This window comes from Protopterus annectens, chromosome 2.part2, assembly GCF_019279795.1.
Source record: "Protopterus annectens isolate FY-2018-M chromosome 2.part2, PAN1.0, whole genome shotgun sequence".
Lineage (NCBI taxonomy): Eukaryota > Metazoa > Chordata > Ceratodontiformes > Protopteridae > Protopterus > Protopterus annectens.
The window spans coordinates 1,114,952,632-1,114,975,181 of record NC_056730.1 but is presented as its reverse complement, the minus strand read 5'-3'; the positions used below and the strand labels follow the sequence as shown (position 1 = coordinate 1,114,975,181).

The 22,550-nt window shown below is 37.8% G+C and overlaps 1 protein-coding gene across 13 annotated transcripts in view; it reads right to left on the bottom strand.

Annotated features, from left to right (window-relative positions):
- Positions 1-22,550, bottom strand: part of PIP5K1B (phosphatidylinositol-4-phosphate 5-kinase type 1 beta) — a 1,685,295-nt gene that overhangs the window by 1,075,582 nt on the left and 587,163 nt on the right. For 11 of the 13 annotated variants that reach the window (XM_044064336.1, XM_044064340.1, XM_044064338.1 and 8 more), the window contains one exon: positions 18,095-18,149. The exons of 1 other annotated variant lie outside the window; for it this stretch is intronic. The gene's annotated coding sequence lies outside the window, so the exon portion shown is untranslated. Of the gene's footprint in view, positions 1-4,953; positions 4,979-18,094; positions 18,150-22,550 lie in introns of all 13 variants that reach the window. One more of the 13 variants, XM_044064337.1, reaches the window with a different exon arrangement.

Genomic DNA, 22,550 nt, shown 5'->3' with positions numbered 1-22,550 from the left:
GGTCGCTAGGGGAAATAATAATTTGTGTGCCAGGAAAGTGCTTATGCATACATGTTCAGACTGCTGAACTGATCACTGGGCAAAACAATTTATTGTGTCATTGTCGTGCTTGTGCATACAAATGAATGAAAGGGTTTCTGGGGGAAATAATTTGTGTGTCAGGGAAGTGCTTGTGCATACTTAATACAAATTAATAAAAGGGTTTCTGGGGGAAATAATTTGTGTGTATTTGTGTGTCAGGGAAGTGCTTGTGCATACTTGGACAAACAATTTTGAGGATTGCAACTCCAATATCAAAGGTGAAGCACCTCATTTAACAATGGATGTGCGTAATTCAGGGATGATGGACTATGAATTGCAAAACCTCCTCATTAACATACTATGCTTTACAACATTTCTCATTTACATCTCATTATTTTTCAGGCCTTGTACATAAATGGCCTCTATGAACTGCACCTGTTCATTTGTACGCATTAGGAATATCCCTATAGCATTTGTGCAAGCAACTATGAATACAGGCCTTAATTTTCCCAAAAGTTTGTCTGCTTATTAACTCAAGCTTTAGCCACCTACTTTTCTATAAAGGGTTATAATCACAGATTTATATTTTCCACAACTCTGGAAAACTGTCTTTCTTATTTTATTAATTGCTTTGTAATCTTTGAAAAAAGATGTCAAACCCAGACACAATATACACTGGACACAAACTTTCATAAACGTAACCAAAAGATTTCTAGAATTTGAGGTAAATTTTTCTTTTAGTGAAATGAATTTCCTTGACATCTGTGTATATTGCGATGGAAATGGGAAACTATCCACCAGAATACACAGAAAAGAATGTCATACGAATCATTTTCTGCATAGGAGTAGCATGCACCCCCGACATATCTTTAGAAATGTAGTGAAAGGGCAAACCTTGCGGGCATCCAGACTCACTACTGAAGATGTGATATTTGATACTGAATTAGGAGTGCTGGAACAGAGGTTTGTGGAGAGGGGGTATACTGATTCTAGAACTCGTGAGATAATATCTGGTGCAGCAGGACTAAGGCACAATGAAGGAAGACCTTATTTTTCAGATGAAGGAGCATTAAGTGGAAGGAATCAGAAATGTAGAAGAGGGTAGATAGACAGGTACGTGTGCCAGTTGAGTTCTCAAGCGATGTGAAGGTTGTAACAGATGTTATTAGGAAATATTGGCCTGTCTTAACCCAAGACCCTGATATAGGACCTATTGTAGGTGACAGACGATATTTTTCCTATACGAATAAAAAATCACTTAAACAACTTTTATGTTACTCTAACAATAAAGGAAATAAGAATAAACAGGATGATAAGAAAGGCACCATTCCATGCCATAACTGCAACCAATGTAGACTCATTAATACAAGTAATACATTTGTACATCCTGACCTTCAAATGGAATTTAAATTTAATGTCAAAGCATGCTGTAATAGCACAAATATTGTTTATTTAGCTGTATGCAATCTATGTTCTTCTTTCTATGTTGGCAAAACCAACAGGACATTTAGGTATAGGATAAGGGAACACATGCTTAAAATTAGGAATTGTGATAATACCAGTGCATTGGCAAAGCATGTACATAAAACAGATGCCACACATACTTTTAGATTCATAGCAGTTGAAATGGTATATGAAAATGAACGAGATGGGGATATAGTGAACTTAACTGAAACATCAGAGAGTAGATGGATAGTAAGGTTAAGGGCGGACAAAGGGAGGGGCCTGAATGATGGGGTACCCCTTAAACCCCTGTTAAAATCAAGAACATTAGCCAGGAAGTAACTAGCTTGAAGCATTTGATGTATTTAACTGATGCTCTTCATATGTATAGTTTGTTATAGTTTGTGTAAACAATATTTTTAATTTTTAGTATTAAGTTTTCGCAAAGTAAATGTTATACTTAGAATAATCTTTCAAAGAAAGTTTGATTTTTATGTTTTTTACATATATTTTGTTTATAAAGTTGTCTTAGTTTATTTAATGTATCTTTTTAAGAAAGGGATGTGTAATTGTTGACACTGAATATGATTGGTTGTTTTTAAATTAATTGAGTATATAAGCACAATCTGTTGTGTCAGTTATAGGTCTGATGAAGTGGTGTATCTACATCACGAAAGCGCTCAGCAATAAACCTGCTGCTGTTATTCCATTAGCCATTGAGTGATCCCTTGGATGTTGTGGAAACAAACTAGATTTTTGTTTAAGATGTCTCTATCTTTGATTAATGCAGCTGTTAGCTTATATGTTTACACCCATGTAGCTTTCAAAGTAGCTTTCATGCAGTTTACAGTAAATATTCAGGTGAGTCATTACATAAGCATACACTCCTTTTTTACACTGACAAGCTTATGGCACATACACAAGGAACTAGTTCCTTTCATAATTCCTGATAAGATATATTAAGGGAATATATCGTTATGTCTTGGGTGTTTGATAGTTCTAACCGTCATTGCTCAGCTGTACTGCTCAAGAAATATGAATTGGGAACAAGGGCACAGAAAATAATCACATCATACATAACGTGAGGTGAGTGCATGTCTGGGATTGCAAAATCATAATTTTGAATGAAACTAAGGTCAGGTTTATGCTGTTCGTACCTGAAACTGACATGTTAGATTCTCTATGACCTTATTTAACTATGGCAGTAATGTCAAGTGCAGCCCTGAATACTACACACCGACCTGGATATCTGATCTGCTCCTTCTGCAAACTGACAGACAATCCATGCTTACAATCCTGAGCAAATATTGTACCGAACTCCTAGGAATTATGGGTAGTAATAGTCCAAAGACAGTGTGGTGTAGTTAGTGCACATATTATGGAAGGGTTGAGGGGCGTTAGGGGCTGTAACTATTCAAACACTAACACTATGTGCTTGGTGTTACTGCCATAATAACAGTAGAGTACTGAAATCATGTCATACGACACATGACACTTATGTTTAAAGTGAATTTCAAATAGAAATAGGATATTACCATTTGTTACAAACAGGTTGGATCACTGTTGAAGACGGCAAATATTTCTATGCTGTAAAAGAAAACGGTGACAGAGATAAATAAGAAACAGCTGGTAAATCTCTGTAATCTGTCTAGTAAGCTGGAAAAAGTGTTTCCTATAGGGTGCATCTGACAGCTGCTAGCTGAAAAGCAGTCCACTCATCTGAGTATGTTTTCAAGGCAAATGAGCAATTTTAATATATGCAGAAAGGGTGCCTGCTGAAAGTCAAAGGGCTATAACAGAAATCCTAAAAAGTGCAGAAATAGTTGTGCAAAAGATGGGGATATATATATATATATATATATATATATATATATATATATATATATATATATATATGTATACTAAGTCTAAGGTCACTGCCTTATATCACAATATTAATTTTGCTTCAAATAGCAGGATCTCACAGTCAAAGATGTATCAGGAATGTGGGACACTTAGCACCCCATGTTGATGGGGGTACAGAGGATGAAGCCTCCATTTGGAAAGAATGATTGACATGTGTTATAGAGATATTTGCAAATTACTATTTTTCTTTTGAATAGTGGCTTATTTTTAGCAGTGTCAAAACTTTTACTATAAGGTCTTGCAATTCCGGCATTGAGCCAGTCTGAAGAAAAAAAAACTCACTATATACCCAGTATACTTGACTGCTGCAAACCAAGCCCAGACCCCTTTACAGCGTGTACCCTCACTGACTGCAGTCCTGTATATAAAGCCACTGGTTTCCTAACCACTGAATGCCAGTCCCATGAAATAAGAAAAAAATGAACATGGTAAATCTAAAGTGCATGTTTCATACTTAAATAAATCAACTTCCCCACTCACTCATTACAGATATATATTGCTAGGTAGGTGAGACAATCATCTGATCCAAGTATTCCCTGAAGTGACAGTGACAGGTACCTATATATCAGTGCCAAGCATCAGAAATAAAACTGCAATTCTCATATTAGCTTTACACTAAATTGTAACCATGCTTGGCTCCTCAGTGCAACCACTGACATCAACCCCAGTAACCCAAGTAAATAGGCCTTTAGAATGGCACTGGATGACGTCTCAGTTTCTTAATGTCAGCAATTTGCAAAGGTCCACCGAAGGGTAATAAATGTACTAATGTCAATTAACTGAAAACAAGAAGAACAGTCTTTACATACACCATGTCAATTTTATGCAACCAACAAAAAAAAAACTGCCCCGAGATTCATTAACACCTACACTAAGTATACACTAACTGTAGACTATTCTGAGTGAAAAGACAACACAGACACAACGCACACCTTCCTCCTAATTTTAGTTTTCCTACTGATATTATTGCAGCTTTAAATATTGACAGGAATTCAAAAAGGTTAACACAAAGTGTGCACTACATGTACACTTTGTGTAATCTTTCTGAGTCACTAGAAAGCACAAAAATGTGATAAGAATGTCCTTGAATGCATATCATGTACACTTAGTGTATGCTTAGTGTAGGCTTTATTGAATCTGGCCTGTAACTTCCTACCCCTTGCAGCATTGAGCTTTTAGAATAACATATCCTATTAAAGGACACTGATAAATGGATTGCAACAAAATGTTTTGTACTCTTTGCAAGTCATGAACCATTCTTCGAAATTCTAAGCACTTAGCAGCAAGAAAAGAAATATTACATATGCAAAAAATATACATTCAAAGCCCACAAAACAACCTCTCCAACATAAATTTTCATCCCTACATGAAATGTACACAAATCAGAATAAAAAGCAGTAAATAAGTGCAAAATAAAAGAAAATTACAATCACAACTAGTCATTAAGAAAACAGCATTAGCACAATATAATAACTTAAAAACATAAGTAAACTATAAAACTAACAGATATGAACATGACCCTCACTGCACTACTAAAATAATATGACAAAATTAAATGACATTATACAAAAAAGCAAAACTTACCTGAGGACTACAAGCAGAAAACCAACTGCAAAACAATAGTTCAGTGGAGGATTAATAATCTACATAAAACCCTTTTCAAAAGAAAACTTACATAATTATTGTATTTCACTGAAGTGAACGGGAAACAATAATTCAAATGATATAAACACAAAAAAACAGGTAAATAAAATATATGGGATTTGCTATATGGTAAATGAAGTATCCTCTACTGGAAGAAGATTTTTGATGAGTAGTCATAATACTTCTTCCCTAAACCTATAGTGTAAGAGGTTTTATGTATCATACAGCAGAACCAACATACTGTGTGCAAGCAAACACACATGCACACACACATGTATGGATTAATCCGAAACAGTCGACTACCATTTATTCGGCGCACATTTGATGTGGAAAAAAGCGAACCACACATGACTGATTCAATACATCAAATGCATCAAACTAACAAAAAATATTTTTGCAGGGAGAAAGCCCAACCCCCCATAGCCCTCATGTGGGGGACTGAAACCTCTACAAGCCCTGCCACTTAAATATTCCAAATCTGAGACTGTACAATACTGAAGAGAGGAATTATTTCCTCTCCTCAGTATTACAATGATCTTTCACCTCAAACATCAACAAAATGTGCTGTTGACCAAACAGTATTCAGTTGTTGATGAAAAAAGAGTTGGCTGTTTTACACTAAACCATATATTCCCACCCACCCATTCACCACACACACACACACACACACAATATATATATATATATATATATATATATATATATATATATATATATATATATATATATATATATATATATAAAAAGAAAATAAATACATACACGCTCATGCATAAACACAGCTATATAAACAGATATTACACCGACACCTATGCGTGCGCACGTGCACAAATGCATACACATACATGCACACACAGACACATATCAATAAATATCGATACATTACACACACACACACACACACACACACACACACACACACACACACACACACACACACACACACACACACACACACACACACACACACACACACACACACACACACCAGTAATTATATCTAATGTGTCTTAATTACTCATTACTATAGTTAAATAACTGAGATATGCAGATATGCATTATATACCTTGTTCTATGTGCTGCCTCCTGTGACTGTCCTAAATTTTCATTATGGATAACAATAAATGTTTATTAAGTTTGTATCACAGCACTTGTATCAGTTGTAAGCATATATTAACTGCTTTCTGAATTGTCTTTATTTTGTCCTTGGTCATAGCAGAAGCTCAGTAAGGATCAGCCAACTCTTCTTGTCAGGAAAAGAACAGATGTGGACAGAAGATACTGTACATAGTTGTTTCTTCCATGGTTTCTTACTGTCAGCATTTGTCTTTTTGCATGCCGTGAATATCTGTCCTTTCTTATAGCAATGAAGATGATGCTACCTATTACAACTAGTTCCATACATCATAATTAACTGTGGAATTGCATTACTGTTGATGTCTGTGGCATGGGTCATAGCTAGGAGGGTCTTTGATGCAGCCTACCTACTCAATTCATTATCATCAATCATCATCAACTCTGTTTTTCCCATTTTGTACATAGGGTTGGGGTGTTACATCAACTGTCACCATGTATCTCAATTCAGTGCCACTGACCTACTTTCTTCGACAGCCATGCCTGACTGTCTCAGGTCTTCTTTCACATAGTCCATTAATCTCTTCGTTGGACATCCTGGTTTCCTTTTGCCTTCTTCCTGTATGTCCCAACTCTTCTTCATCAGATTGTCTTCTGCTTTCCTGCATATGTGCCTGGACCACCAAACTTCTCTGCAATTGGAGCTACCATAACTACTCCTTAGATGTCAACATTTCTTCATCTGTCCTACAGTGTGCATTCTACCACACATCTCAAGCACTTCATCTTCATCACCTCTAGCTTCCTCACTTGCTCTGCCTTGACTGCACAGGTTATTGTACCATACAGTAGTGCTGGTCATACCAACGTTTTGTACACCTTACTTTTCAGCTTCTTTGGCATTCTTCTGTCATACACTAACCCTGACAATCTGTGACTGGTGGCTGCAGCCCCTCTGTTTCCAGCTTTGACTCCCTTATTTAGACTTTCCTTCTCCTTTACTTCCCCTCCCAGATATTTAAAGCTCTTAACCTGTTCCACTATTTTCCCTTCTATCTTAATTTTCAGCTTTTTCTGATTCTCCCATTTGCTGCCATTTCAACCATCTAATCTGTAGTTAGTTTCATTCCATGACTCTGTAGGCAAATACAATAGAATCTCATTACAACGGACTTGGTTATAACAGAGTCTTGGCTATAATGGAGAAGGTCAGCATGTCCAACCTGCACACTCACATAAATGTGAAGAAAAGGTGTCGGTTATAACAAACTTGCTTATAAGGGAATTTCACTTTTACTTGACTGTCAATAGGCTTGTCTTATTTGGTTATAGTGGAATACGCATGCACAATATTTACACGTGTATGCTGTTGAGGAAGGTGGAGAAGTCAGCTAGTTCAAACAGGTGTTCAATAACTCTACAGTTAAAATGTGAAATTGTCATTTTAAGAGAAAATAAAAACAAAACACAGGCTGACATAATTCGTGAGTATGGTCTTAGTAAGTCGACAATTAGTGATATTTGGATTAAGCGTATGAAATACAAATCCTATTGGCAGTTTACTGACAGCAGCAAGAAAATACAGAGTCTCCATATGATGACATTGAAGATGCTCTTTTATTTTGGTTAAAGCAAGTGTGTTCAGTCAATGTGCTTGTGTCTGGTGCGATATTAAAAGAGAAGGCAGCTAGTTTGGCCCATGAACATGGGCACAGCGACTCTGACTGCAGTAATGGTTGGTTGGATCAGTTTGAGAAACACCAAGCTGTTTGTTATCTTCCACATTCTGAATGGAGAATCGGGGTCTATGCTGCAAGAATCGGCCAAGGATTGGCTGCAAAATAAACTACCACAGTTGCTAGACCAGTACAATGAATGTAACATCTTCAATACAGATGAAACAGGTTTGTTCCTTTAGCTGCTGCCAGACCACACAATGACATTCAAAGGAGACACTTGCCATGGTGGCAAGAGAAATAAACAGCGTCTTACTTTATTGTTTGCTGTGAATATGGATGGATCTGAAAAGCTGCCCCTGTTAGCCATTGGTAAGTCTGCCAACCCACAATGTTTCAAGGCTGTGAAGTCAGTGCTAGTGCAGTACAGAAACAACTGCAAACCATAGATGACTGGCAGTCTGTTTAGCAAGTGGCTAACAGGACTGGAAAGAAAATTTGTCAAGGAAAAATGGCATGTACTGATGATCATTGATAACTGTAGAGCATATGATCCAGCTGTTGCCCAACAGCTTAAAGCAGTACAACTGGAGTTTCTGTTACCCAAATGTACCAGCCAGCTTCAGCCATGTGACATGGGAATTATCTAGAACTTTAAAGTTCTGTACAGAAAGCGACTTTTGGGGAAACTTATTGTGGCCATTTACAACAGCGATCTGGACAGTTTTGCAGTTGATGTATTCCAGAGTCTGTACTGAGCATGTTAAGCTTAGGAAAATGAAATAACTACTACAGTCAGCAATTGTTTTATGAAGGCGGGGTTTGTCCAGCACATTCAGACCACGAATGATCATCCAAAACCATCCAGCTCTACAGCTGCCCTAACTGTGTCAATATTTTTAAATGACTGATAGAACTGGACTTCCTGGACCAGACTACGTTGTTGGAAGAATTTCTTGCAGTTGATGAGCAGGTCCAGACAGAGTCTGTACTGACTGAGCAGGACATTGTAGTAGAAGTTAAGGCAAAGTCTGCAGCTGTTGATTGTGCACAAAGGGATGACGAATCCAGTGATGATGAGGTTCCAGTGGCACCTCCACTACCAACATGTGAAGCAGATATGGCACTGACAATGTTGCAACATTACATTGAACATAATGCCAGTGACCTAGCTAAGTCAGATTTCCTGATGACTTGCATTGCAAATTAGATGCATATGTGGCTAAACTGGCAGAAATAAATGCAGTGCAGAAGAAAATGACTGATTACTTTGCTTATCACTGATACGTTATAGTAGATATGTGTAAAAATATTATAGCTTGATAACACCTAACACGTAATTTCAGTGTAAGGTACAATAAAGTAACAAGTGGAAGATTTTCTGTTGACTGAATGATTACTTTGCTTATAAGTAATATATTACAGTACTGTCCGTGTAAAAATATTATAGCATTTGTTGACAATTTTGGACTCCTCCCACTGTTCATGTGTCCACATTTTTCCTCCCCTCCTCCCCTCAGTGTGGACTTCATAAATGGATCCCCCATTGATGCTAGGGTGCAGCACCATAGCAAGGAGCCCTGCAGGTACATTCTTGTGCTTGGCAAGACCACCTCTGGATATAGCAGATGTTGAACATAACTGACTACTTTGCCAGGCCCCTTGAAGTCCATTATAGTGGGATTCTACTGTAATCTAGCACTTTGAAGTTCATCATTATTCATCTCAGAGTGTTGTGACTTTGAGTATATGACCTTGATAAGTTCAATCCTGCTTTGGTTACTCTGCTATGGTGAAATCAGCTTACAGTGAAATATCTTAAAAAAGTGTCACTAAGAAATATATCAGAAGTGCTGTCGGTGGGGGGGGGGGGGTGTCTACCTGTTCTTCTAATTGCTACAACTCTCTGGCAACACTTCTTCTAGTTACAAGAGCAGAGCAGGCTGTAATTCATATTAATTACGTATATATAAGTAGGGAGATGTATGTTAACACAATCAAAAATTGACTGAAGCAGGATTTGTTGAGTCTGAACCAATCAAGCTCACGTGCTCAAAGTCAAAGCATTCTGAGATGAATAATGCCGAATTTCAAAATGCTAGTTTCTTTGCCCAGAATGTCATGAAATCATACCAACAAGAATAAGGGATGCAATAATTACTTCAACTAGTTAACACTTGTAAAGTTATACTAAATTCTATCTGACCACTTACTAATTACATTCAGCCAGAAATATCTCTAGCTAGAACAGAATAACTTTACTGCCGCAACTCTTTGGCAAAGACAGTGCTTCTCTTAAAAGTGCAGGGAAGACTGTAACACATATTAATAACAGTAATTCACAGGATGCCAGGAGTTCAGAGAAATATATCACAGTACTAAAATCCTGGCTTTCCGTTAATAGAGAAATAACTTAGGAATGCCAAACACTGATTACAAGTCTCAACATACATACTTGTAGTGCAACCTACTACTGCAATTCACTGTAGTACAGTAAGTCATATTACAGTGAAACATTAAAAAATGGCAATAAAGAACATATCAGAAATGTTATCGGGGTGCGGGTAGTGCCCTCCTCTATATATATGTATATATATTCTTATTATTTCATTATTTAGCCTGGGTTGTAGCTGAAAATGGTCCATGGAAAAGCCCACCCACCTGGTAAACAAATGTAAATAAAGTAAAATAAGTCAAAATAAATGACTTGAACCACCTTGGATAAAATGTCGGATTAAGAATATTGCTCTTTCTCTGAAATGGGGTGACGTCAGAGTTAAGTGAGGGTTAATCAGAAGGCTCTCGCCCCCTACGCATAGGATGCAAGGAGGCTTTTCTCCGTAAATCAGTGTTATTACTATTCTTTTCATACTGTGGAATTAATATTTCTGTGCACAGTACAGTAATACTAGTAACACACTGTAGGGCAGCTTTGTGTAACTTAATCACAACGACCTGTGCATAGTATAGTAATACTAGTAACACACTGTAGGGCAGCTTTGTGTAACTTAATCACAACGACCTGTGCATAGTATAGTAATACTAGTAACACACTGTAGGGCAGCTTTGTGTAACTTAATCACAACGACCTGTGCATAGTACAGTAATACTAGTAACACACTGTAGGGCAGCTTTGTGTAACTTAATCACAACGACCTGTGCATAGTACAGTAATACTAGTAACACACTGTAGGGCAGCTTTGTGTAACTTAATCACAACGACCTGTGCATAGTATAGTAATACTAGTAACACACTGTAGGGCAGCTTTGTGTAACTTAATCACAACGACCTGTGCATAGTACAGTAATACTAGTAACACACTGTAGGGCAGCTTTGTGTAACTTAATCACAACGACCTGTGCATAGCACAGTAATACTAGTAACACACTGTAGGGCAGCTATGTGTAACTTAATCACAACGACCTGTGCATAGTATAGTAATACTAGTAACACACTGTAGGGCAGCTTTGTGTAACTTAATCACAACGACCTGTGCATAGTACAGTAATACTAGTAACACACTGTAGGGCAGCTTTGTGTAACTTAATCACAACGACCTGTGCATAGTACAGTAATACTAGTAACACACTGTAGGGCAGCTTTGTGTAACTTAATCACAACGACCTGTGCATAGTACAGTAATACTAGTAACACACTGTAGGGCAGCTTTGTGTAACTTAATCACAACGACCTGTGCATAGTACAGTAATACTAGTAACACACTGTAGGGCAGCTTTGTGTAACTTAATCACAGCGACCTGTGCATAGTACAGTAATACTAGCAACACACTGTAGGGCAGCTTTGTGTAACTTAATCACAGCGACCTGTGCATAGTACAGTAATACTAGTAACACACTGTAGGGCAGCTTTGTGTAACTTAATCACAATGACCTGTGCATAGTACAGTAATACTAGTAACACACTGTAGGGCAGCTTTGTGTAACTTAATCACAACGACCTGTGCATAGTACAGTAATACTAGTAACACACTGTAGGGCAGCTTTGTGTAACTTAATCACAACGACCTGTGCATAGTATAATAATACTAGTAACACACTGTAGGGCAGCTTTGTGTAACTTAATCACAACGACCTGTGCATAGTACAGTAATACTAGTAACACACTGTAGGGCAGCTTTGTGTAACTTAATCACAATGACCTGTGCATAGTACAGTAATACTAGTAACACACTGTAGGGCAGCTTTGTGTAACTTAATCATAACGACCTGTGCATAGTACAGTAATAGTAGTAACACACTGTAGGGCAGCTTTGTGTAACTTAATCACAACGACCTGTGCATAGTACAGTAATACTAGTAACACACTGTAGGGCAGCTTTGTGTAACTTAATCACAACGACCTGTGCATAGTATAGTAATACTAGTAACACACTGTAGGGCAGCTTTGTGTAACTTAATCACAACGACCTGTGCATAGTACAGTAATACTAGTAACACACTGTAGGGCAGCTTTGTGTAACTTAATCACAACGACCTGTGCATAGTATAGTAATAATAGTAACACACTGTAGGGCAGCTTTGAGTAACTTAATCACAACGACCTGTGCATAGTACAGTAATACTAGTAACACACTGTAGGGCAGCTTTGTGTAACTTAATCACAACGACCTGTGCATAGTACAGTAATACTAGTAACACACTGTAAGGCAGCTTTGTGTAACTTAATCACAATGACCTGTGCATAGTACAGTAATACTAGTAACACACTGTAGGGCAGCTTTGTGTAACTTAATCACAACGACCTGTGCATAGTATAGTAATAGTAGTAACACACTGTAGGGCAGCTTTGTGTAACTTAATCACAACGACCTGTGCATAGTACAGTAATACTAGTAACACACTGTAGGGCAGCTTTGTGTAACTTAATCACAATGACCTGTGCATAGTACAGTAATACTAGTAACACACTGTAGGGCAGCTTTGTGTAACTTAATCACAATGACCTGTGCATAGTACAGTAATTCTAGTAACACACTGTAGGGCAGCTTTGTGTAACTTAATCACAACGACCTGTGCATAGTACAGTAATACTAGTAACACACTGTAGGGCAGCTTTGTGTAACTTAATCACAACGACCTGTGCATAATACAGTAATACTAGTAACACACTGTAGGGCAGCTTTGTGTAACTTAATCACAACGACCTGTGCATAGTACAGTAATACTAGTAACACACTGTAGGGCAGCTTTGTGTAACTTAATCACAACGACATGTGCATAGTACAGTAATACTAGTAACACACTGTAGGGCAGCTTTGTGTAACTTAATCACAACGACCTGTGCATAGTACAGTAATACTAGTAACACACTGTAGGGCAGCTTTGTGGAACTTAATCACAACGACCTGTGCATAGTACAGTAATACTAGTAACACACTGTAGGGCAGCTTTGTGTAACTTAATCACAACGACCTGTGCATAGTATAGTCATAGTAGTAACACACTGTAGGGCAGCTTTGTGTAACTTAATCAAAATGACCTGTGCATAGTATAGTAATACTAGTAACACACTGTAGGGCAGCTTTGTGTAACTTAATCACAACGACCTGTGCATAGTATAGTAATACTAGTAACACACTGTAGGGCAGCTTTGTGTAACTTAATCACAACGACCTGTGCATAGTACAGTAATACTAGTAACACACTGTAGGCCAGCTTTGTGTAACTTAATCACAACGACCTGTGCATAGTACAGTAATACTAGTAACACACTGTAGGGCAGCTTTGTGTAACTTAATCACAACGACCTGTGCATAGTACAGTAATACTAGTAACACACTGTAGGGCAGCTTTGTGTAACTTAATCACAACGACCTGTGCATAGTACAGTAATACTAGTAACACACTGTAGGGCAGCTTTGTGTAACTTAATCACAACGACCTGTGCATAGTACAGTAATACTAGTAACACACTGTAGGGCAGCTTTGTGTAACTTAATCACAACGACCTGTGCATAGTACAGTAATACTAGTAACACACTGTAGGGCAGCTTTGTGTAACTTAATCACAACGACCTGTGCATAGTACAGTAATTCTAGTAACACACTGTAGGGCAGCTTTGTGTAACTTAATCACAACGACCTGTGCATAGTACAGTAATACTAGTAACACACTGTAGGGCAGCTTTGTGTAACTTAATCACAACGACCTGTGCATAGTACAGTAATACTAGTAACACACTGTAGGGCAGATTTGTGTAACTTAATCACAACGACCTGTGCATAGTACAGTAATACTAGTAACACACTGTAGGGCAGCTTTGTGTAACTTAATCACAACGACCTGTGCATAGTACAGTAATACTAGTAACACACTGTAGGGCAGCTTTGTGTAACTTAATCACAACGACCTGTGCATAATACAGTAATACTAGTAACACACTGTAGGGCAGCTTTGTGTAACTTAATCACAACAACCTGTGCATAGTACAGTAATACTAGTAACACACTGTAGGGCAGCTTTGTGTAACTTAATCACAATGAGGAAGTGAGCAGTCTAATAACTTACTTACTTTAACAGAATTAAGTAGATAAAGGCAGACAAGTATACTTTTGGCGTGCTTTTGGTAGCCAGTAGTTCAAGATACTTTGCTATTGTGCTTTAAAGTTAGCATTGCTTTCTTCAAGTTATTTACTTTTGTGCTTTAAAATTAGAAGATCGTTCTGTAAGTTAATTAATTTATTAATATATTTTATTTATTTGTATATTTATATTTTTTTCTCAAAACAGGTTTATTAATCATTCATGTCAAAATAATAAATAATACATTGTTTGCAATAACAACTACACAAATCAAACATAATAAAGGTACCCCAGTATGAAGGTCAACAAAATTATATCTAATGACTGTACATCATGCCCTCTCATACTAATTTTTCCCACTCGTATAAAGAAATTCCCCACATGTGTATTTACATTCTATAACTGGTGATGCCCAGATGAGATGATCAATTTTCATTGGAATCCCATGGAAAAAAATCTCCAAAACAGAAGACAAAATAGCAATAATTTACATAGTCTGCACAATAATACACATAGTCTCAAAAAGGACTTCTGGAACAAACACTGAGAATTACAACTGTGGGACATCAAATGTCGAATTTTTGTAGATATTATAAATATAATTTGGTGTGACTAAAAATAAATACACATACCACATAAGTAGTTTATACTAGATATTTATAATTTGCAGGGGCTAACTGTTTTTTTCATTACTTGTTTTGTACTATTACTATTGCATCTTATATTCTAGCTTTTATATTCAGCAGGATTTATTTTGGTAGTTCTGAAATCTGGCATTATAAAGTTGACATTTCCAGATTTGGTTACTTCCGAATCTATGACAATAAGTAGAGCTGATAGATAAATGGACAGACAGATAACAAACAGGAACAGCTTATGCAGAAAAAGAAAAAAAAAGCATGATATATCTATTACACAGCAATATTATCAAAAGGCAATTTCATGCTCTGATGGCAACTATAACCCCACAAGGCATACGTTTACAATAGCAATGTCAAAATTCATTATAATGGTACTAAGTTCAGCATTTTGAAAATCTGGTCCAGTCTTATTAATACCTGCTAAATTGTGTAGTAGTTAGAAATGATTGTTAGCATTCATTATTTCAGACAAAACTGTTCAGTGTGCAGTCTATATGGTCTGTCGTATCCATCCACCCACAACCTTCTTTTTTTCCCCATTTTTACAAATAGGGTCAGGGTATCACTTCAGCAGGGACAATCATCTAGAGCCAATGGTCACACTACCAGGTGGCTAACCATGCCACAGTTGCTCTTCCACACCACAAGAACACATGCACATTCACACCTATGGCCAATTTCCTCCATCTGTGTACCTTTAGAATGTGGAAGGAAACTGACGCAGCCAGAGTGAACATGGCGAGAACATGCAGACTCCAAAGAAATCAAACTGAGAGCTTCTTCTTGTAAGGTGACAACACTACCTTGTGCCCTACTATGAACTATGAAATCGCAGTATGTACAAAAATAATTCTACACTCGCTCTTTAAAATTAACTGTCAATAGTGTACTATCTACCTTAGCATATGAAATGGAGTCATAAAGTTGATATGATGACATTTTAGAAGATTACTAAAAACTATCTAAGATATAAGACTGCACAATACATGGAAAATGTAGCCTTGAAACAATGGGAATTTAAAAATATGTTGATGTGAAACTTAGAATGTAAGTACTCTATTGGACTGTATCATGAAAGTGGAAGCTGCTTTTTGTTTATACTCTGACTCATTTATTTGCCAGTCTCAGTTTTCCAATATTCGCCAAACCCTTCTTCCCTTACAGACCTATTCCTACTGTGGTTCACAGACTTGTACAGGGGGTAGAGGAAAGAGCAGTTGACAAGCATCAACCTATAGATTTAAATAATTTTCTGTATATTACTAAATACAGTCCCCTGCTGGCTAGAAGGTGTACTGCATTGCCAGACATGCCAACCTAGTGCATGGTCATTACCACCTGAGAACCTTAGCTAGAGTGCATGTGCAACCTTTAGTGAGCTCAAACTTCAAACTGCTGTGCTGTAGAATTGGAATACACAGCCATCTGCCACACAGCAGAATTGCAGTGGGACTCTGTCCGTACATTTTGCCCTTGTAAAGACAGCATCAACTGCACATGTCCTGTCCTCCTTCTTTGGTTCTTCCAGACACAGGTCAGTTGGGGCACAGTCAGAGACAAAAGTCCAACTTTCACTGACTTTTCATTTCAACTAAACACTCTGTACCAAGTTGTCTTCTACAAACTGGCTGCTGAAGTCATCTGAATGTTATTACTTCTTTTTTTAACAGTTGGAGCTTTCATTCAGAAGGCTACAGTTTCTCCATCTGCTTTGCTACAAATGTGTAAAAGTATAACATTTCAGCTAAAGTTGCCCTGATGTGCATTTAAAGCAGACAGTTATGCATGCTTCTTTCTAACCCTCAGTTCTCCTCAATATCTACTCCCCTTATCCACCCAAGTTTATATCATTTGTCAGTTGCATTACTCCACTTCACTTTGTATCCTGTTTTTTTACTGTCACATTTAGGCATATCCTTTTCTTAGTTCAGCAGATTCAATATCTGCAATAACCAAACCTTCAGCACTAGTAAACGTTATTTCTAGCTGGAACAGCAGCAACACAACTGAATAATGACGCGGAGTAACTACTTATCTTAGACATAACGTGAAATAAAGCTGTCATGTTAAGAATGCAGTTTACCATGATTCTGAAAAAACAGGAGTTAGTACTTTACACAGTAACAGAGGCACACCAGAGGCACACATGCACACATATATGGGTATGATCCTGGTTTGTTGTCACTTCAGTACTTAGAAGACAAGAATGTGTAACGAATGTGTGCAGCTACTTAGGTATTCTTACTGTAGATTTTCAGATGGATTTTTTTTTTGCTTTTGTAAAAACATTGCTTTTGGTTTATTGCTAATCTGTGTTTTCTTGTTATACAGTGATATTCATTTATCCCATGCATATGTTATTGTGTTTTGTTCTATTTTCAGATTACTTAATAAAAAGATTGTTGACAAAATAAAGAAAAGAATGTCAAACTGCAACTGAGAAAAATATCTTCATATTTTTGTGGGCCTAGTTCAGTTTTTATTTGTGTTATGCTATCTAGTTAGAGCAAAACATGTTATATGTGGAAAAAAGAACAACTATAACCCATATGACTATATATTATTTCCAGTAATATAAAAACTGTGTAGAACAGATTATGATGACATTCACAACATTTATCATTGCCACATAGTGGCAGTATTCATCTCAATTTAATATATATATTGTTAACTATTTATTTTACTCCATATCAGTTCAATATGTATATTGTAACCTATTGTTTTATAATTTTTGTTCTGTGCATATTTGATTCTGTGAATGTAATTTGAAGCTTTTCTCTACTGGCCTCTGCTGAAGCAGCCCTTTTTTTGGCTCAGTCGGACACTACTGGTAAACAAATGTTAAATAAAGTAAAATAAATTACTTTAACAACTGAAACATAAATTTGCCATTCAGTTTCATAAATGCTGCAAGAAGTGAATACTGCTTTATCATTTTAGACTCTTCACCACCACTCCATGCATACAAGCCCAGCTGATTTCATTCTGCACAAGGTCATTTTTATTCTTGTTGACCAGCAGAGGTGCAATAAAGGTGGAATGCCTGACAGCATGAAGATGACATGAAAGTGGTATGTAGGCAGCAGTACAAATTAACATAACTTGGTACTTGGAAAATCATAAACACGGTCATTCTCTTACTTACCAAGCAAGTTCATCAGCTGGTTGGGTAGAAATCAAGAAGATAATGGGATTAGGATCTGAAAATTAAATAAAATAAGTATGGTTTGTGATTGCAGCTTCAGAATAATGCAAAGCAATATTTTCAGCATTCCTTAAGTGTTGATAAAACTAATATCTATCAGCCTATTCTCTTTGTTATACTGTATACTGGGATCACAAGAAACACTTCAGCAAAGACAGATCATAGCATTTTTTTATTGATGCCTACTAGCAGCATAAAAAAGATAGTTCAATTATAAACACAGAATCATTTATGAATTATTTTTTCACATGCATCTGTAACACTGTATGAATACAAGAGGAAGGATACAAGGAAACCAGCAGTTTGATAACAGGTTCAGAGACATCTATAGAAGATTATGTCACCCAGCTAGGGGAGTTATAAAACATGCAAAAATAAAATCAAGAAACATACAAGGTTTCCAGAAATCTCTAGTCCTGAACAACAGCTCCACATGCACTTGGGAGGCTGTTCATGAAAAATTAGCTCTTATTTTTCAGTGACAGCACACAAATAAAAAGAAAGAATGAAATAAGCCTATAACTAGGCAACCTATTTTTAAGAAAGATAACTTTACCACAGAGCAAGATGGACTCTTCAATATGCGCTTGCCCAGTAACTAGTTTAGAATTACACTGGTAAACTCCATGCTGGCTAATGATCAATGAACCTAAAGGCCATAAATGTATTTTGGTCACAACGTTACCCCTGCGCATATTTCTGTGTTTATTTATTAACCAGGGGTTGCATGCAAACATTAGAAGTACCACCACACCAACTCTGATAAATCTTAGAAGCAACTATTGTGTGGCAACTGAGCTTATTGACTCTTTCAGGCATGTGTTTTGTGGCATTTGGGCTATCCTCTCTCCATTCTACTGGTGCACTCAAGCCCTGAAGTGCTTGGTGTATGACATCAAGGATAACCTTCACTCATAATAATGGTGGCATCTGAGCCTGTTACTGTGGAGTACACTGTGTAATATTTATTACCTGCTCAGTCCTCAACTTACTGCCAGTGTACAGAACTCATGGCTTACTCTCTTACTACTTGTTGTGTCTTTCGGCTTTTTCCCAGTTAGGGGTCGCCACAGCGGAACTCCGGTCTGCTAATGATTGGCAGTAGTTTTTTACATGCCGGCTTTCCAGCTCTGATGCAAAAACTTCAATGAAGGTACGCCTATTCATGCATGTCTCCACACAGAAGACGCTTTAGCTGAGAATCGAACAGGACAACGTCTAACTCTGAGGTGACAACGCTACCGCGCTAACTGTGAAATGTGGTGACCTACACTCACACACCACTCTTAGATCTTACTGTGTTTGATTTATATTACCCCTTCAGCCCTTGTCCTCTTCTTATTATACTGAGTTGCTGTGCTGCGCTAAACTATAGCTGTACACTACTCTCAGATTAGACTGCATGGCGTACTTGCCTCTCTGTAGGTTCAAGTAGTTGTTCATCAGTGTTTGTATATCTTTGCTCCGTCTACTGCATCTTTACTACAGCATGGTTTATCTTACTCAGTATTTGTTCATTATATCATTTCTGCTTCCAGTAATTTGACCCAACTGGCATATGTGGAAGCCCATTTTACCAGAATCCTTTCTGTTGCCAGCGTTATTGCATTTAGTATTCTCAGATAATGCAGGGCAGGCTAATGGTCTACTGGACCTACATAACATAATTTGTGAGAGGTGTAATTACATAACCCGGAGGCTACCCTTCCACGTACAGAGATAATCAGTGACAGTAAGCAGCACATAACCTCACCCGTACCGCCACATGATCACCATTGCTTCCACATGATCACCTGTACCTCCGCATGATCACCCGTACCTCCACATGATCACCCTTACCTCCACATGATCACCCGTACTGCCACATGATCACCCTTACCTCCACATGATCACCCGTACCTCCACATGATCACCTGTACCCTCCACATGATAACCCATACCTCCACATGATCATCCTTACCTCCACATGATCACCCATACCTCCACATGATCACCCTTACCCCCACATGATCACCTGTACCTCCACATGATCACCCTTACTTCCACATGATCACCTGTACCTCCACATGATCACCCTTACCTCCACATGATCACCCATACCTCCACATGATCAGCCTTACTGCCACATAATCACCCTTACCTCCACATGATCACCAGTACGTCTACATGATCATACTAAACCAACATACACTGGGGTTGTAAAAAAAAAAAACACCTCCTAAGCTTCCAAAAATCATGACTAAAGAGCCTAAGCTGCAGTCCACTATCACAGATCTACCATATTCACATACATCAGTGAGTCACCAGGCTGCACATTACAAACTTTCTACTGCCACTAAGTCTGTGTGCCCAAGTAGAAATGACTTAGTAACTGCTGGCTCCATCATGCCAGACTGACTCTACACTCACATGGCTGGACAAAGACAGGCTGATAACTGCTTTTCCAATGCCAAAGCATGTAACATCATGAGGGCCCAAAAGTCTCTTAAACAGGACAAATAAGATTTTGTACCAGTGGTGGCTCATGTAGGTATGAATGGCCTGAGGTGCTCAGCCCAGAAGGATATACAGAAAGACGTACTGGAGTTTGCTATACATATGTCAAATGCAGGTAGGACTTTGGGCCTCACTGGAATATCACTCTCATTTAATTTGATGCTAAGATGCGAACAGGAATAATTACCTTTAAAAATAATCAACTGCCCAACTTATTGAATTCAGAATTTTTACTCAACAGCTTGCTTGTTCTGACATATTACTTGATTTTCACTGGATTTTATGAAAACTGTCAATGGTTTCTTTTGTTTGCTGGACTTTACAGTAAACTCCATTTAGCAGCTTTAGCTGCTTTTTGACTTTGTCATTCTAAGGAGATCTGGATGATCAACAGCCCAACTTGATGGGTCATACTTTTCATTCCATAGATTTCACATACTGACCAAAGCACCTCTTCTCCCCTTTGTGTCTTTCTTCAGGCAGGACATTGTAACATTACAAAAAGGCTTACAGCGAATTTTGGTCTGGACCTCATCAAGCTTGCTCTGCTCAGTGTCAGATGTCATACTAATGAAATGCATGATTTCAAGGCTCTCCTGCAACTTGAACATATTCATATATGTTTTGTAACACAGACTTGGTTTCTATGTAAAGGCAGAATACCTCTTTACTGTGGTTCATTGCCTATCATGCACTCAGGCCTGCTGGAAGCTGTGGGGAAATACCCTTATTTGTCCGAAACCCAATTTTTACTAGGCCGATTTCCTCTGATACAAAAACAGAAATTAATGAATCTCAAACTCCAGTAAACAAGGTAAGTTATTGATTCATAGCGCCTGGTATAAGCCAGCTTACATGTCCCTGGAGGACAATAAGTGATTTCTACATGTGCTTAATGAACGGGTCTATATTACATGATCGAAGTTTTACTACTTCGAATCGGTAAACATCGATCACTACTGATCGAAGTAGTAAAACATTGAAACATCATTAAAAATATTTCTAAAACCTAAAAAATAAAACAAAAGGGTGTAGGCTGGGGGGCAAGACCCCCTGCACCCTCACACCCCCCCTCTACTTAAATATACCAACTTTGAGATCGCACTTTAATGGAGTACGGTGCGGAAAGGGAAGATTTCCCTTTCCTACACTGTAGAGTGATCTCAGAGTTGGCATATTTAACTAGCAGGGGATGTGCGGGGTGCAGCTCCCCACGTGGGGGGTGGAGGGGGCTTGCCCCCCTGCTTTAACCCATCAGGGTAAGGTTTTCTTGTTTAATTTTTTTTTTTAAGTTACAGAACTTCGATCATATAGTTTCGACCGTATGGTATTCGATGTTCTGTAACTTCGAGATTATAATACAGACCGTTAATGAACTACTCATAAATAAAAATACCTTTTTGATGGGTTATTTCAACTATTCATCAATTAACTGCAGCACCTATACCACAAAGGTTGGGTATTGTCAAAGATTGCTACACTAAGTAAAGGCTAATTCCCGTGTTCAAATAGGTGACCAGCTCAACAGGAGTCAAAATCTCCCTGAGCTCATTCTCACTAACCTTGTGACTTTTCACAATGCTCTTAAAGTATCTTCCTCTCTGGTCAAATCTAATCATAAATCAATAATCTTCTCATTCAGGGCATCTAAACCTACCACAGAAAAAGTCTCTGAATTCTAGGATTTTAAAAAGACAAATCTAGTAAAAATGTACAATGAGCTGTTAAAATCCATCTGCAAGATTTCCAGCCTCGAGCCGTCTCAACTGTCACTTATACCAATTAAATGTATTCCCTTCTAACAAACAGTATAAACCAAGGAGCCTTGTCAGAACCAAATGTACTGGGCATCAGAAAAATAAGCCATCATGGTACAATGTCAGCATTAATAACCCATGTA